The 14437-nt window shown below is 38.4% G+C and overlaps 1 protein-coding gene across 1 annotated transcript in view; it reads right to left on the bottom strand.

Annotated features, from left to right (window-relative positions):
• The window catches only part of LOC134665434 (uncharacterized), a 579666-nt gene that overhangs the window by 294681 nt on the left and 270548 nt on the right, over positions 1-14437 (bottom strand). The gene's annotated exons all lie outside the window — the stretch shown is intronic.

Here is a 14437-nt window from a genome sequence, read left to right on the forward strand (position 1 = left end):
AAAAATGCGACTAGGCTGTATCTGGCACATAGCTACAATGGTACTTGTAGTACAGTCAACAGCAGAAGTTGCTAAGCGGGCGAAGTGTTCAAAATTACCTTGACATGCTTATTGTCTTAACTATAAAGTCGCGTCCAGATCATTTTATTTAAACCACTCGCCCGCTTAGCAACTTTTGCTGCTGACTGTACTGATTGATTAGGTTACTATTGTTACGTGTTTTAAAAAGCACTAGGTATAAAGGGTGGCTAAAAAATAAACTAAGTGTATTCCCGTTGCCAACGTCAGGGTTGCACCTGATATCGCGAAGAAAAATTTAGCTGTTTCATACGTCATTTTGGCTGGTCCGTTTTCTATGGGAGGTTACTTCTTCTTCTTTTTCGCGATTTCGGGGTTGGTCCCATACTAAAAGTTGCTTAGTATAATCCCAAAACCTCCCTGGCTACGGGAATACACTTATTTTTTGACCACCCTGTAGGTATCATCTCCCTTTGGCCTTTGCTTTTAAAACACTCTCGGAAGTTGTAGGAAGTGCTACCCGCCGGACGCTCGAGTTTTCAGCTCTACGCATTTGGACACTTGTACTATTGTTCGGCATTTAATCTTCAGAGATGTAGAGATATAAGCCACCACGCCAGAAAACTTCATGTTACATCTGGTTTTTGATTAACCCCTTCAAGTTTTTCAAGACGTTTCAATCACGTCACGTTTCACGTACAAAAAAAAATGTTGAATAGTGTGTGATGTACGGAACCCTTGAAACGCGAGTCCGACTCGCACTTGACCAATTTTTTTTCAAGTGGAATAATAAACATTACAGTACATTATATATAGTTATCCATGCCGTAATCGGCAACGGCGGCCCTAGCTAATTACGAGCGTGAGCTCTGATATGGCTGGCAAAGCCGAACTTACTTTTAAAAACTCTATCGCAGGTGGGGCAATAAGCCGCCATATCTACTGTAAAGGCCGAGCCACACCGGCTGCGTGTGCAGCACGTTGCGTGGCGTGCGCTGCGTGACGTGCGCAGCACCCCTGTCACACCGGGTGACGCGCACGTCACGCAGCGCACGCCACGCAACGTGCTGCACACGCCACGCAGGCGCACGCTGCAGCTCAGTCATGCGTGCAGTAAAATAAAATACTCCTGCGACAGTACCTACATCATGTTATTATAACTCCCGTTGCAAATGGAAGCTGCTCACCCAATGCCGCCATTGCAATTAGAAGAAAAAAATGTCTCATATTTGAATCGAGATAGTTGAGAGTACATAATATTGTTCACCGACGCAAAATAGTTCACAATACAACAACCTTGTTTTCCAATAGTATCGTTAATACCTAAAATCGATTCTTTCCCACAGGCCAAATTATTTTTTTTAAGACGTATTTGTAGTAATCATTGTGCTATATTGTAAATAGACATTCATATTAACGAAAGATTTTAATTAGTTTTTCTTTTATCACTGAATCCGTATTAAAAACCAGCACGCGCACCGGCCGAGTTGTAAATAAATACAAGTGGCTGCGCGTGTACACGCACAGCACCTATGCAGCACCGAGCTGTGCGTGTCCGAACCTGCTCGGTTCGTCCTCTCATAGGGAACGCAGTTAAACACAACGTCATCACTGCACGCAACGAAGCGACGTTGCCGCTCCGCTGCGTGGACGCGTGCACGCAGCACGCAGCCGGTTTGTCTCGTCGGAGCTGCGTTGCGTGCAAGTCACGCGTACGCGCACGTCACGCACACGTCACGCAAGCGGTGTGTCCTCTCTTATGAGTTTTCATATTCTACAACGCAGCGGGACGCGTACGTGCACGCGCACGTCACGCACACGCATCCGGTGTGGTTTGGCCTTAAAACGTTGTACGATACACGCGAGTAAGTAATTCGCAATCTCGTTGATTTAATGTATCACCACACGTTGCAAGTTATCTACTTTTCGCACTTGTATTGTAATTATTTTACGGACGCGTGGCGTTTCATAATTTGCCTAGGAATATCACTCCTTGAGGTTTGCATGATATGGCTAGTGTTCGCTATTAGGCAGATCACGACATGGCGGCCTTTCATGATCTGCCTAGGTATATCTCGATATGCCCGATTTTACGATCTGCCGTCGGCATATACACGGTGGCTAAAAATAACTGCATTCGATTTATACGGAGTCACAGTATAATAAAGAGTACTAACGTACAGTATGGACACTCCCTGCCTCGCGTTGAAAGTGCCGCCCGGTCTCGGTTACCTCACAGTTACCGGCTGGCAAGGACGCGACGACGCGGTGCGCAGAGCGGAGGCCACGTAAAATATTCAAATATTAAACAAATATTTACAAAACCAGCGGCCTGTTTCACCAACGTGACAGGTGCGACGAATTGTAAAATCACTGTTGCTGACGTCACAGGCATCCATGAACTACGGTTACCGCTTAGCATCGGGCGGACCGTATTCCTGTTTGCCACCATCATTGTATTATTTAAAAAAAACTTTATGATATCGGAAAAAAACAGATATTTCTCTCGCTAAGTTTATGACAATTGTCACAAGAAACAATACAATTGTCACGAAATTCCGACATTTAACTCATTACCTGTCAAGAATTACCTACAATTCTTCTAAATGTTTGACAATTGTCAGAAACTTCGCAGGAGAAATATATCTGTTTTTTTCCGATATAATAAAGTTTTTTTAAATAATACAATGATGGTGGCAAACAGGAATACGGCCCGCCCGATGGTAAGTGGTAATCGTAGCCCATGGATGCCTGTGACGTCAGCAATAGTGATTTTACAATTCGTCGCACCTGTCACCGATGTGAAATTGGGGCCAGATCACACTGAAAACAACCCAATATGAACAAAAAATCATGTTTTCAACTTACGTAATATTTTGGTGGCCTAAATTTCCTTACAAAAATGTTGTTAGGTACTTCGTTTATTTATACTGATTCAAAATAGGTAACTATTGTATATGTAGCTTAGATACCCACCTTACAGCATAATACGATTCTTATTTTTTCATAATTCGCGCAATGAGTTTTGAGTCATTGAGGTCATCGAACTTGACAACAAAATGGCGAGAACCCTAGCACGTCTATCTCACTTACACAAGCATGGTACGCGTTCACCTACACGAGCTTAGGCTGTGTGCGTAGGAACGCGTTTGTTTCATACATTTGATCGCCAGTGTCCAAGGTGTGACGGAGTATACCACTTTCTTAGGACGTCACTTTCGAGTTAGGTCACTTTCTTAGGACGTCACATTCTGAGTTAGTCACTTTCTGAGGTCGTCATATTCTGAGCACGTCACTTTCTGAGAACACCACTTTCTGAGGGCGTCAATTTTTGAGTACCTACGTCACTTTTTTTCGTAGTAAGATTTAAGCACGAACAATAAATAATCATGTTAGCTGTAGTACGGCATAAAGCCACTTTTATGTATGACATACAGGGTGACATATCGATGTTGCTACCCGGATTTTTGACATTTGTGGCAGCTGGTGCAGTTTGTGTCCAAATTAGAGATGCCCCGAATAGAGAATTTGGCCGAATACCGAATATTCGGCATGACGAGCGAACATTTTGAGTCACAATTATTATGAAAACTGTTCGCCAACAAAGCACAACGTTTGCTTAGATATATTTTTATATCTAACAGAATTAATGAATGTAGTTAAGAATCAAAACAAATTAGACCCACGATAAAAATAACATATATAATTATATAATCAACAAATGCTCAAAAACGTGCCTTTATATTTAGTTACTTTCCAAAAGTAGGTACCTACATTTTAAATATTAAATATACTTAGTTTTTGGTTATATTTTTTCTTTTTAGGTAGGTGCAACAGATATTCCGTACTCGGCCGAATACTGAATATTCCGTACTCGGCCGAATACTGAATATTCGGCAAAGTGGCCGAATAGGCCGAATACCGAATCATCATCATCATTATCATTTCAGCCTATATACGTCCCACTGCTGAGCACAGGCCTCCTCTCATGCGCGAGAGGGCTTGGGCTATGTAGTCCCCACGCTAGCCCACTGCGGATTGGGGACTTCACATACACCTTTGAATTTCTTCGCAGATGTATGCAGGTTTCCTCACGATGTTTTCCTTCACCGAAAAGCTAGTGGTAAATATCAAATGATATTTCGTACATAAGTTCCGAAAAACTCATTGGTACGAGTCAGGATTTGAACCTCCGACCTCCGGATTGAAAGTCAGACGTCATATCCACTCGGCCACCACTGCTTCTACTGAAATACCGAATATTTGCCGAATATTCGTGACATCTCTAAGTCCAAACGGTACCTTAAGAGTGCTTAAGACATTTTCCCGTTATCGTCTAATAGATCCGTATTTCCCTTCAATTAACCACTGAAAATAAACATCCTGATCCAAGGTATATGTCATACATAAAAACGACCGTATGCCGTACAGCTGATTGCTGGTAATTCCATTGTTCGTGCAGGTATACATACGTACATACATACATTAATACAGAGCGGGTTCTCCTGATACAGGTAGGTATATACATATACTTACAAGGAGGACTCAAGTGTAATTTTAACACAGCAAACATTTTTTAATTTTCATTTTACATACGCTTAAATCTTAGTAGGAAGAAAGTGACGTACTCAGAAATTGATGTCCTCAGAAACTGACGTCCTCAGAAAGTGGCGTTATCAGCATGTGGCGTCCTAAAAAACCGGGCAAGTGCGAGTCGGACTCGCGCACGAAGGGTTCCGTACCATAAAGCAAAAAAAAACGGAAAAAATGCAAAAAGAAAACGGTCACCCATCCAAGTACTGACCACGCCCGACGTTGCTTAACTTTGGTCAAAAATCACGTTTGCTGTATGGGAGCCCCACTTAAATCTTTATTTTATTCTGTTTTTAGTATTTGTTGTTATAGCGGCAACATAAATACATCATCTGTGAAAATTTCAACTGTCTAGCTATCACGGTTCGTGAGATACAGCCTGGTGACAGACAGACGGACGGACGGACGGACGGACGGACAGCGAAGTCTTAGTAATACCGTTTTACCCTTTGGGTACGGAACCCTAAAAAGTGACGTTCTCAGAACGTGACCTAACTCGAAAGTGACCTCCTAAGAAAGTGACTTAATCCGCCTAAACCAAAAAATGTACCCTCTCATGGTAAATGGACCAACCAAAATGTATGAAACAGCCAAAATTTTTTCGCGATTTCGGGGTTGGTCCCACAGTGAAAGTTGCTCAGTATAATCCCAAAACCTCACTGGCAACAGGAATGCAGTTATTTTTTAGCCACCCTGTATATTTTATTCTTACATCATATAAATATTGATTTAGAATAACTGTTATTTTTTTGGTAATGGTGATATTGAACAACCTATGTTATTTATTTGAACTTTATCACAATTAATATTCATCGAGACAATTCTAACAACTTCAAACAATTAGGTTGCATTGTTATAACACAGAGTTAGTTCCATTAGCCAACTCCTGTCTCCATCATCAGATCAGCTCGATAGTATCATAATATTATTTATATTGTCATCCATCTTACATATGTATGCAAATTTTCAGCATCATTGGTAACCGGGAATTGGGCCTAACTTGCAAGATTTGATTACAGACGTCTCTTTACACTACACAGACAGCAATGGGACAGTTGAAACTAAATAAAAGCTTGTATTAAAGATTTTACTACTTATGCTAGGCAAACCTTGTGTCAAATAGCAACAGAGATAGGAGTTATTAAATTACAAGATTTTTTTAACTGGTATATGTAAATATTAATATAAACCAATAAAAATATAATATGCCTATATTATATTAGTTATTTGCACATAGCATAACTGCTGGTACCCAAGCGGTAAGTAAGAGTGTGCAATTTTCAAACCGAAGATTGCAGGTTCAAACAAACTAGTATTATATGATCTGTGCCGGCTTGTACCACCTTGTACCAATGAGTTTTTTGGAATCTATGTAAGTGGCTCTTGGTTGAAGGACTCATATTATAATCGTATATTTATTCATAAAACATAATATATTACATGTCAAATAAAGTACATAAACAATTTTTTACTACAAAATCAACTACATTATGAGAATCAGACTAATCCCAATAAAGCCTAGTTTCCCCTCTGGATTGGCAAATCAGTAGGAAGTCACTTTCATCAAAACTAGTAAGTACCTATGCCAATAGATGGAATTAGTTGCCAAATGTACATAATATCCACATAAAGCCACTACATCAAATTTTATTTTTAAAATTTGTAATATTTAAATTTAACAGTAAAGGTTTGATGCTTGTAAAACTATGTATGTATTTGGAAAACATGATTTCCTAAACATCTATTCATGTGTTGAATTATGTTTCATACTTAAAGTCAAACTGCTCATAATTCAACTACTTACTTGATATTTTCCAAGACAAAAGAAAAATTTCAAAATGTAATGGACTAGAATACCTTTTAATTGGCATCTACACAACAATACACAATACTAACATTATTTGTCTCTGTATCTCTGTAGTATTTATTACCTGTTACACAATAAATTATAATAAATATTTCCATTTTTCCATACTTGTTGTCCATAAAATAACTGAAGTATTATATACCTATCTACTTAGGTACTGTACCTAGACCTGTATAATATTAATATCATTCAGCCAACCAGTCTAGCCTAGTGGGTAGTGACCCTGCCTATGAAGGTGATGGTACTAGGTTCAAATCCCGGTAAGGGCATTTACTTGTGATGAAGCATATATTTGTTCCTGAGTTATGGTTGTTTTTAACAAGCTTTTATTAGGTCGACTTGTATGTAACTAACTATGTAATGGAATCTAAGGTAACTAATTTAGCCATCTTCCAAGGATCGTAGCGTTATAAAAATTGGCAGCTGTATGTAGTTCTGATGACAGTACAATAATATGATACTGTCGAACTGATCTGATGATGGAGACAGGAGGTGGCCATAGAAACGTCGACTTGTATGTAACTATGTAATGGAATCTAAGGTAACTAATTTAACCATCTTCCAAGGATCGTAGCGTCATGAAAATTGGCAGCTGTATGTAGTTCTGATGACAATACAATAATATGGTACTGTCGAACTGATCTGATGATGGAGACAGGAGGTGGCCATAGGAACTCTGTGATGAAACAACGCAACCTATTTGTGTTAGGGGTTTTTAGAATTGTCTCAATGAGTATTAGTTGTCTGTCGTAAGAAAAGTACAGTCAACGATAAAAGCTTGTACCAAAAATGAAATTTTTGCCAAAAACTTATCTATTGTTTATTTATTTATTAGACATCTATGTATCTAAATATTTATATATTTAGATACATAGATGTCTGAATATCAATGTCTGAATACCCTCAACACAAGCTTTTTAGAGCTTACCGTGTAGGGCTTCGTAAATTTGTGTAAAAATGTCCTATAATATTTATCTTATGATGACTGATGACTTTTTTTTATCTTTATCTTTATCCCTAGTTTATTTTTTCATGAACTTTTACAGCTAGTGTTCTATTTGGGGCAAATTACACCCCACCTCCACTGTGGCATCATATTTTACTTGTATTGTATTGTATTGTATTTATTTATTTGCGTTAAGTACATGTACATGCAAATACAGTTTTATAGGTACAAGGTAGGTATATACAATTATTTACAATATTTACATTAATTATTATCCATTACAATTTCAATTATGTTTATAATTTAATTGGCACAAAATTAGAAAAACATTGAAAATACATTAAAATTAAAATCGATATAAAATAAATTTAAAACTACACATACACACATAAAGCTTACAAATTACAGTCCAAACTATATAATAATTACAACTAGAATTACTAAACAATAAAACCCCCACTCATAAAAAGAACCCCCATTACAGTCATAATATCTTAAATCTAGCTAAAAATATAAATGAAGGTACTTATTTACTACCTATGTGAATAGTAATCAGATCGGGCATATTCTGTCAAAATAACTGATATTGGGTTAGATAACAGTTGAAACGGTTCTCAATATATTTTTATTAAAACAATATCAGTTTAGGTAGGTATATTCTATATCAATGACTAATATGTACTGACATACTGTACGATGCCAATACAGCGTAAAGGATGACTCACGTTAGACCGGGCCGTGTCCGAGCCGGAGCTTCGTTTACTATGGAAAGCATCACGCGATCACCGATCAGCCGTCATAAAAAATTACATGTCGGACGCCCAGGTCCGGGCACGGCCCGCTCTAGCGTGAGTCGTCCCTAAACTGTAAACACTTTTAAAAGTAATTTTAGAATTGGTTGTAGGAAAGATAAATTTAAGAAAATAGTAAAAACTTACCACAATTGTCAATCCAAGTTTGCAATCGAGCACTGTCGCCAGTTGGGAAGTGGAACATCGGCTTCTGACCGATCATGGCCTTACATTGGTAATACGAACACGTGGGTGGCATTGTTCTCCAGCAGCCGGCGTATACAAATCGTCGCGAATTTTCGAGAGTCCAAATCCAAGCCAGGTCGTCGTGATTGCAGTAATTGTCGGAGTCCTATTAATTGCCAGTCGCGTATATGGAACGTCCGTAAAAAGTCCGTTTGAAAGCCAAGTCGAGAGTCGTTTGAGATTAAGAGAGCGTTGTGAGAGAGCGCCATAACTTTGGCCTATTCTCGGCTAGAAGGCGTTGACGACACCGTTTGATATTTAACAATTTGAACACATATCAGTGAAAGAACATGGGTCAGTATGGAACTATAAAAATTAAAAATCATTTATCCGTATACATATTTTGATGAATTTATACATTTTCAATTTTATTTTAAGTTTTAATCGTGTGTCGATAGATGGCAGTAAATGTACCGTGACTACAAAATTTACTATGGCAATAGCCCTCTATGCTCTAAAAAGGAAAACAATCGGACACAGATATTGACAATATCAAAAAGAATAGATAGTATAGAGGGGTCCTGTCAAAGTAAATTTTGTAGTCACGGTACATTTACTGCCATCTATCGACACACGATTAAAACTTAAAATAAAATTGAAAATGTATAAATGAATTAAAATATGTTTACGGATATATGATTATTAATTTTTATTGTTCCACAATGACCCATGTTCTTTCACTGATACGTGTTAAAATTGTTAAATATCAAACGGTGTCGCCAACGCCATCTAAACGACAATAGGCCAAAGGTATATGGCGCCATCTATTCGACAGTGACTTTTGCTTGACATCCGAGGCACGTTTTTTTCTTAGACTTTATTTATCTTATACGGAGTTATATATATCTCTGACAATATTAAACTGTGTTGAAAAAAACCGGCCAAGTGCGAGTCGGACTCGCGTTCCAAGGGTTCCGTACATTACCCAATTTTGTAACCGAAGTTAAGCAACGTAGGGCGGGGTCAGTACTTGGATGGGTGACCGTTTTTGGTACACACTTTAAAAAAAAATCGCAAACAAGTTACGCGTCGGATCCTAATGATTTGATATACTGAACTAACGTGAACTAACGAATATCTATCGATTCTAAATGAAAGAAACCATAAAATCAATTATGGGGCGGTAGCGTGAAGTTGACCGCCCCACTTATGTTTTTTTTTAATACGTAATGTAATCGGATCCTAACGATTTCACATGCTGAACTAACATGAACTAACGATGAACTAACGACTACATATCGATTCCAATTGATAGGAACCATAAATACAGTTTTGGAGCGGAAGACGGTGTTGGCGCTATCCCCTATTTTTAAAAAATTCGCATACAAGTTATGCGTCGGATCCTAACGATTTGATATACTGAACTAACGTGAACTAACGATTATCTATCGATTCTAATCGATAAAAACCATAAAATCGGTTTTGGGGCGGTAGCGTGAAGTTGACCTCCCCACTTTCGTTTTAAAAAAAAATCCATCTTGTAGTCGGATCCTAACGATTTAATATACTGAACTAACGTGAACTAACGATGAACTAACGATTCTAATTGAAAGAATCCATAAAATCAGTTTTGGGGTGGTAGCGTGAAGTTGACCGCCCCACTTGTGTTATTTTTTAAAAATACGTAATGTAGTCGGATCCTAACGATTTCACATGCTGAACTATCATGAACTAACGATGAACTAACGACTACATATCGATTCCAATTGATTGGAACCATAAATACAGTTTTGGAGCGGAAGACGGTGTTGCCGCTCCCCTACTTTTAAAAAAAATTCGTACACAAGTTATGCGTCGGATCCTAACGATTTGATATACTGAACTAACGTGAACTAACGATGAACTAACGATATAGATATGCCATTTGCGGGCACTCGATATGGGGCGGTCAACTTCACGTGAAGTTGACCTCCCCACTTTCGTTTTTAAAAAAAAACATATTTTAGTCGGATCCTAACGATTTAATATACTGAACTAACGTGAACTAACGATGAACTAACGATTCTAATTGAAAGAATCCATAAAATCAGTTTTGGGGCGGTAGCGTGAAGTTGACCGCCCCACTTATGTTATTTTTTTAAAATACGTAATGTAGTCGGATCCTAACGATTTCACATGCTGAACTATCATGAACTAACGATGAACTAACGACTACATATCGATTCCAATTGATTGGAACCATAAATACAGTTTTGGAGCGGAAGACGGTGTTGCCGCTCCCCTACTTTAAAAAAAAATTCGTACACAAGTTATGCGTCGGATCCTAACGATTTGATATACTGAACTAACGTGAACTAACGATGAACTAACGATATAGATATGCCATTTGCGGGCACTCGATATGGGGCGGTCAACTTCACGTGAAGTTGACCTCCCCACTTTCGTTTTTAAAAAAAAAACATCTTTTAGTCGGATCCTAACGATTTAATATACTGAACTAACGTGAACTAACGATGAACTAACGATTCTAATTGAAAGAATCCATAAAATCGGTTTTGGGGCGGTAGCGTGAAGTTGACCGCCCCACTTATGTTATTTTTTTAAAATACGTAATGTAGTCGGATCCTAACGATTTCACATGCTGAACTATCATGAACTAACGATGAACTAACGACCACATATCGATTCCAATTGATTGGAACCATAAATACAGTTTTGGAGCGGAAGACGGTGTTGCCGCTCCCCTACTTTAAAAAAAATTCGTACACAAGTTATGCGTCGGATCCTAACGATTTGATATACTGAACTAACGTGAACTAACGATGAACTAACGATATAGATATGCCATTTGCGGGCACTCGATATGGGGCGGTCAACTTCACGTGAAGTTGACCTCCCCACTTTCGTTTTTAAAAAAAAAACATCTTTTAGTCGGATCCTAACGATTTAATATACTGAACTAACGTGAACTAACGATGAACTAACGATTCTAATTGAAAGAATCCATAAAATCGGTTTTGGGGCGGTAGCGTGAAGTTGACCGCCCCACTTATGTTATTTTTTTAAAATACGTAATGTAGTCGGATCCTAACGATTTCACATGCTGAACTATCATGAACTAACGATGAACTAACGACTACATATCGATTCCAATTGATTGGAACCATAAATACAGTTTTGGAGCGGAAGACGGTGTTGCCGCTCCCCTACTTAAAAAAAAATTCGTACACAAGTTATGCGTCGGATCCTAACGATTTGATATACTGAACTAACGTGAACTAACGATGAACTAACGATATAGATATGCCATTTGCGGGCACTCGATATGGGGCGGTCAACTTCACGTGAAGTTGACCTCCCCACTTTCGTTTTTAAAAAAAAACATCTTTTAGTCGGATCCTAACGATTTAATATACTGAACTAACGTGAACTAACGATGAACTAACGATTCTAATTGAAAGAATCCATAAAATCAGTTTTGGGGCGGTAGCGTGAAGTTGACCGCCCCACTTATGTTATTTTTTTTAAATACGTAATGTAGTCGGATCCTAACGATTTCACATGCTGAACTATCATGAACTAACGATGAACTAACGACTACATATCGATTCCAATTGATTGGAACCATAAATACAGTTTTGGAGCGGAAGACGGTGTTGCCGCTCCCCTACTTTAAAAAAAAATTCGTACACAAGTTATGCGTCGGATCCTAACGATTTGATATACTGAACTAACGTGAACTAACGATGAACTAACGATATAGATATGCCATTTGCGGGCACTCGATATGGGGCGGTCAACTTCACGTGAAGTTGACCTCCCCACTTTCGTTTTTAAAAAAAAAACATCTTTTAGTCGGATCCTAACGATTTAATATACTGAACTAACGTGAACTAACGATGAACTAACGATTCTAATTGAAAGAATCCATAAAATCGGTTTTGGGGCGGTAGCGTGAAGTTGACCGCCCCACTTATGTTATTTTTTTAAAATACGTAATGTAGTCGGATCCTAACGATTTCACATGCTGAACTATCATGAACTAACGATGAACTAACGACTACATATCGATTCCAATTGATTGGAACCATAAATACAGTTTTGGAGCGGAAGACGGTGTTGCCGCTCCCCTACTTTAAAAAAAAATTCGTACACAAGTTATGCGTCGGATCCTAACGATTTGATATACTGAACTAACGTGAACTAACGATGAACTAACGATATAGATATGCCATTTACGGGCACTCGATATGGGGCGGTCAACTTCACGTGAAGTTGACCTCCCCACTTTCGTTTTTAAAAAAAAACATCTTTTAGTCGGATCCTAACGATTTAATATACTGAACTAACGTGAACTAACGATGAACTAACGATTCTAATTGAAAGAATCCATAAAATCAGTTTTGGGGCGGTAGCGTGAAGTTGACCGCCCCACTTATGTTATTTTTTTAAAATAAGTAATGTAGTCGGATCCTAACGATTTCACATGCTGAACTATCATGAACTAACGATGAACTAACGACTACATATCGATTCCAATTGATTGGAACCATAAATACAGTTTTGGAGCGGAAGACGGTGTTGCCGCTCCCCTACTTTAAAAAAAAATTCGTACACAAGTTATGCGTCGGATCCTAACGATTTGATATACTGAACTAACGTGAACTAACGATGAACTAACGATATAGATATGCCATTTGCGGGCACTCGATATGGGGCGGTCAACTTCACGTGAAGTTGACCTCCCCACTTTCGTTTTTAAAAAAAAAACATCTTTTAGTCGGATCCTAACGATTTAATATACTGAACTAACGTGAACTAACGATGAACTAACGATTCTAATTGAAAGAATCCATAAAATCGGTTTTGGGGCGGTAGCGTGAAGTTGACCGCCCCACTTATGTTATTTTTTTAAAATACGTAATGTAGTCGGATCCTAACGATTTCACATGCTGAACTATCATGAACTAACGATGAACTAACGACTACATATCGATTCCAATTGATTGGAACCATAAATACAGTTTTGGAGCGGAAGACGGTGTTGCCGCTCCCCTACTTTAAAAAAAAATTCGTACACAAGTTATGCGTCGGATCCTAACGATTTGATATACTGAACTAACGTGAACTAACGATGAACTAACGATATAGATATGCCATTTGCGGGCACTCGATATGGGGCGGTCAACTTCACGTGAAGTTGACCGCCCCACAAAATTGAAAAAAAAAAATACTTAGAATCGGATCCTAACGATTTAAAATACTGAACTAACGTGAACTAACGATTATCTATTGATTCTAATTGATAAAAACCATAAAATCGATTTTGGGGCGGTAGCGTGAAGTTGACCTCCCCACTTTTGTTTTTAAAAAAAATCGATGTTGTAGTCGGATCCTAACGATTTAATATACTGAACTAACGTGAACTAACGATGAACTAACGATATAGATATGCCATTTGCGGGCACTCGATATGGGGCGGTCAACTTCACGATCATACCTAAATCTCAATATTTAGAAGCGAAAGCCGAAATGACGGTTTTTGTAATGCTTGCAACTTGCAATACACTTCGCCCTATTTGCTCAAATAGTCGTGTTGCATATCTTTCCCTACATTTTGAAATTAGCATTGAGAAAATATTACATTACAGATTTACTTTATATTTCAATCTTCGTTTGTTTAGTGCTCAAGTAAGACCTATTCAAAATTTCACAAAATATAAAGACCTTTAAAAAAACACACATATCTACTAGCCTACTACACTTCACATAGATATTATAAATAGCCGTGTCACATGACTAAAAAAAAAATGTTTCCTAGATAATCAATAATGTCAGGTAGGACAAACATAAGCATATAAAAACGTTATTGACTGATGACTGCAATTTAACAGTGAGCGGAATGCTGGCTGTGCATTGCTCAAATACGTGACGCCGGCGTGGCTTCTCACGGTTGGTTCAAGTAGCTCCTACGTTCAACAGCGACGTCATTTTCCATAGCGCTGACCAGACGCTGACAGACGCCGACGCTCGAAA

This window comes from Cydia fagiglandana, chromosome 6 (assembly GCF_963556715.1).
Source record: "Cydia fagiglandana chromosome 6, ilCydFagi1.1, whole genome shotgun sequence".
Lineage (NCBI taxonomy): Eukaryota > Metazoa > Arthropoda > Insecta > Lepidoptera > Tortricidae > Cydia > Cydia fagiglandana.